The sequence below is a fragment of the Cibotium barometz genome, chromosome 4 (genome assembly GCF_041138505.1).
Source record: "Cibotium barometz isolate CiBa-2024 chromosome 4, ASM4113850v1, whole genome shotgun sequence".
Classification (NCBI taxonomy): domain Eukaryota; kingdom Viridiplantae; phylum Streptophyta; class Polypodiopsida; order Cyatheales; family Cibotiaceae; genus Cibotium; species Cibotium barometz.
In genome coordinates, this window is record NC_141049.1 from 52,053,344 (window position 1) to 52,058,403 (window position 5,060).

The following is a 5,060-nucleotide window of genomic DNA, read 5'->3' on the forward strand; positions in this document are numbered from 1 at the left end:
CACGGTGGTCCAAACTCGTGGAATCATTGTCTATCCTTTGTTTTTTAACCTTGGAAGTATTTAATTGCTAAGAGTTGGACACCCATGAGTCTAATCTGACTCTTTATGTTGAGCTTTCTTCTTGGCAACATCCATTTGGCTATTGATGAAGTCTTTGACCTTTACACTCCATCCGATACACTCCATCCGATGATAACTCACTAGATTATGTTTATGGGAGGTTCTTGTGGTATTCTACCTTTGCAGGTAGTGGTTCTTGTAGCTCCCTAGAATTTGCTTACCACCATGTGAGCAACAGGTTCTTGTTTCTATCTCTATTTTTTGGAGAGTAGGTTTTGTGTCTATCATTGAACTTATGTAACATCAGCTCTACTACTAGTTCAAAGAGTGGGTTCATGTAGATGATCCGCGGATGCAATTGGAGACATCTCCAATTGCATCCCTCCATTGGATGGAGTGTTTAACAATTCCTCCTGGTGTAGGCAAGTAGAGTTTTCAATGTGGTTAGGCTGTTTTTGCTTTGTTCTCCATACCATATAATTATTTTGGGTTCCTTGAGTTGAAGTTGATGATGAAACTTGATTAATTTGAATAGCTATAGCCCATTTGGACGATGGTATTACCCTCATAGTATCCATGAGCCTAAAATAGGTTTGTGGATATGCATCTTTAATGAATTCTTGGGTATTGAGCATGGTACCTTGGTTGTTAGGTTCTTTGTTTTGGTTATTTAATGGTTTTCAAAACCTAATTATATTGCTATACTTTTTGGGTTGCCCCATGATATGTTGGGGCCGCCATGGCATGTTGTAACACCTAGATTCTTGATTTTTTTTGGGTTAAGATGATGTTTTGATGCTTACCTCTTTTTTGTGGTGTAGATTTTGCCATTGTTCCAAGGGGCTAAGATTCCTCCTCCTGAACACATGCCATCCAAAGCATGTCAGCATGTTTTAGCTTGCATTAAGCATGAAGATGCCCAAAGGAAGATCCTTTCTTCTATCAACCCTGAGTCTTTCCCTATGGGATCTATTCGTCAGCTTCTATTCTTTAATAATTAGGTAAAAAACCTTGCTGCACTTGATAAGAGCCAAGAGGATGGGAACTTGGCTATCTCTAATTTGTTATCACAGATTCTAGTTCTTAAAAAAGCCTACCACATAGATTTTACTACTTTTGCCGCTTCTGGGGTGGATCTTTCTAATTCTCTGAGAAAGCTTTGTAGGTTGGAACTCGTTTTTTTGACTACTCTAGCAACACCTATTCTACCACCAACAACATCTTTAGTAGGGACCCAATACAGACACATAGACACATACGCATACGCACACACGCATGCGCGCGCACACACACATGCGCGCGCACACACACACGTGCACTTCACGTGTCTTCTCCTTGTTATGCTCTTTGTTTGATAGCTCCTCTTATCATTGTAGTCTTCATTTTCTTATGAAATTGTAGCTTTTTGAAGCTATTATAATGGGTGTTGAAACTACAGCTGGTATGCCAATGTAATGAATATAAGTATTGCCCAATCTTTGTCACAAAGGAGACATGTCCCAGCAGCAGTCATTGTATAACTATGATTGATGGGCTGCTTCTTGATTATCATGGTGGTGAGCTTGGGATAAACCCAACTCAAGATAGACACTGAACAATGTTTGAAACATTGTGGCATCGACATGGTTTGACGGCAGGTTCTTGTTGGTCCTACTACCACTTCTTCACTAGAGCTTCGCCCAAAAATATGGCATTTTAATGGCCTTTTCATGATGTTTATGGCGTTCTTTACAGAGCCAATTGGTGAGTCTGGAGTTTGAAGGATAGTGGGGCTCCTATTTCCATTGTTCTTCCTCTCACGTCTGTATATTATTGACTCATTTTGTCCCGAATCTCCTTGAAGAAGGAGACAGTGGTTAACATCTTCCTACTCTCTTAATTGTGTTCTTTTGAATCTTTGCATAAATGCATGGACATGGTTGATTAAAGGACCTCTCTTACATGAGCTTCCCATTTCATTCTACCTCTTATAGGATTGATTCATAGTGTAGGAACCTTCTTCTCACTCCCTCAAGGTGGTTCAAGCTCTTTGTCCATGCCCATGGATTTGGAGCTCTTCAATGTGACAATGGAGTGAGGACTTGGATTGCACACCCACAATCGGGGAAGTTGCATGTTGTGGCTCTAAGGTAAAGCTCCCAACAACGAGGCATGTTTTGGCAAGGCTAGTAAGATTTCAACTTGAACACACTTGTTTTTCCTTTTCTTGGGTCTCATTACCTTGTTTAGGAACTTTTGTTGAGGTTACTAAAGATTCTTCCAATAGTATAGACTAGCAACCTTCATTTGTGCATTACCTTAGGTAACTTTAGTAAACAATGTCAAATGTGGGAGCCTCCCTTGCCTCCTCCTTCTTTCAAGCAATCTTGCACAACCCCCTTAGGCGCCATCGCTACACAGGGAAGAGAGAGAAACCTTGGGAAACTAGTTAGAGAGAGGAGGAGGGAGGTCAACCTTCTGTTGTCCACTCCCGACTCTAGAAATGCCACCAATATTCTTGGTAGCCTCCCTTGCTTCCTCCTTCTTCCCAACAACCCCTTCATGCCATCACCACACTTAGAAGAGAGATAAACCTTGGGGAACTAGTTAGAGAGAGAGAGAGCGAGCGAGAGGTCCCTTTTATTGTCCACCCCCAACTTTAGAATGAGCAAAACTGCCAAACAATAGAACTCTCTACCATCTGCCCCTGCTTTTTATGTGTACGAGAGAGAGAGAGAGAGAGAGAGAGAGAGAGAGAGAGAGAGAGAGAGAGAGAGAGAGAGAGAGAGAGAGAGAGTATTCCATGCAATGAGAATGCCTCACTTGCCTCCTCCTTCCCAGCGCAACCCCTTCATGACATCGCCACACATGGAAGAGAGATAAATCTTGGGGAACTAGTTAGTGAGAGAGTGAGAGGTCCCTTTTATTGTCCACCCCCAACTCTAGAATGAGCAAAATTGCAAAACAATAGAACTCTCTACCATTTTCCCCTGCTTTTTATATGCACGAGAGAGAGAGAGAGAGAGAGAGAGAGAGAGAGAGAGAGAGAGAGAGAGAGAGATTAAGTGTCTACTAAAGACCCAATGGGCCTTTGAGCCCAAAGTGATACAATAATGTCCATGGTATATCTCATCATGGAATGGAAAATAAAATAGAGAGAAAACATAAACATAGCTACCTCACTGGGGTGATAACTGCTCATGGAAACTCATCATGGAATAATAAGAACATAGAAACATGAGAGTAGCATCAGCTCCGAGTAGATGGTATACCACTCTCCAAAATATCAAGCATGGGGCTAATGAGTATGGCCGAGAGGTCTCCCTTAGCTATGTCATGTGGAAAGGTAGCTCGATGGCGGTGGAGCATGTCCTGGATTTGGAGCTGATGAGGTGATCGTGGCCGACGGCTGGGGGGCCAGAGGCGTCGGGCATGCTAGAGTGTGGAGGCTTGGTCTGAGGTAACTTCTCTTAGTCTGAGGTAACTTCTCTCGGGCGAGGTAGGTCCGGACCAGCTCGTGGAGGGTCCACAAGATCCACTAAATTGGTGTCCTCCACCTCTTGGGTCCAGAAGAAACTGGTGATGGTTGGCTAGCGAGGGAGAGGGTAGGGTGGCTGGGGCCGAAGCTCTCTTAAGAAGTGTCCCTGTGTCTGCGGAGCTCAAGCAGAAAGAGGCCTAGGCAACGATGGTTTTTGTCACGTAGGCTGTAACGCCTGTGACCGACGGCGGCGGCAGACCGGATGGCCATGTCCGCCGGGGTTCAGTGGGAGAGGACGCCCATGCGGAGTCATGGGCGGCCAGGCTAGTGTGGACGGCAGGCCACACACTATATAGCCTGGGGGATGAGGGGCAATCCTCATTCTTCCTCTATGGCTGGGTGGTGAGCCAAAGGCCGTCCCCTCCTGTGGTAATGCCCGTAGCGGCGTTACAAGCATGTAACACTGGTATGAGAGCGTGGTTCGATGGGGTCGTCAAGGTCCGCGCGTGAACGGAGGACCGGAGCCACTCAATGGTTTTCAACCATTCATCTCCTCATCCTTATCTCGAATGGAGGGTGTGGAGGGGAGGCGGCCAAGACAGAATTGGAAGGGAAGAACTCTCTCTCTCTCTCTCTCTCTCTCTCTCTCTCTCTCTCTCTCTCTCTCTCTCTCTCTCTCTCTCCCCCTCCCCGTCACACACAACAAGCGATTGCAGGTAAGATCTCGTTTTTTTTTCTCTCTCTCCGTTGAAGCTTGTGTGCAAAATTTTTTGGTTTGGTGTGGGGGGGCGAAACCAGCCCCACGACCCGTCTCTACTGTGTGTGGGAAGGGCGGCGCCCCACTGTCTGCGAAGATTCGTTGAAGCATTGTATGAGGGGGGCGAAGAGCTGGATCAAGCATTGTATGAGGGGGGCGAAGAGCTGGCTCGCGACCCTCGTTTGAGGGGGGGCGATTTGCTGGATCAAGGTGACCCTCGTTTGAGGGGGGCGAAAAGCCTGCGCGGCGGCGGCCAGGCCTTACCCGGCCAGCCAGGCCAGCCCAGGCGGCGGCTAGAGGCCTTACCCGGCCAGCCAGGCCGGCCCAGGCGGCCAGGCCAGCCCATAGGTGACCAGCCCAGCGGCGGCGGCGGGCGGCCATGCCAAACGGCGACGGCCAGGCTCCCCACGGGCGGGCGGGCGGCCACGCCCAAGCGGCGAGGGCCGGCCCGGCTCGTTATTTTTTTAAAAAAAAAATTCACATTGGCGGTCAGCGGCGGGCGGCCAGCCAAACGGCGGCGGCCAGGCTCCCCACGGGCAGGCGGGCGGCCACGCCCAAAGGGCCGACTCGGCCCGTTATTTAAAAAAAAAAAACACAAAACAACGGTACACCCCACGAAACAAACCCACATGGTCGTCGTGCCGTGTGGTCGTAGTGCCCGTTTTCCACAAAAGAGACCCACCGCACATGGCCGTAGTGCCGTGTGCTAAGAGAGAGACAAATCCCATGGCTATAGTGCCGAGTCCTTTGAGAGAGAGACGTTCTATGGCCGTTGTGCCTAGTGAA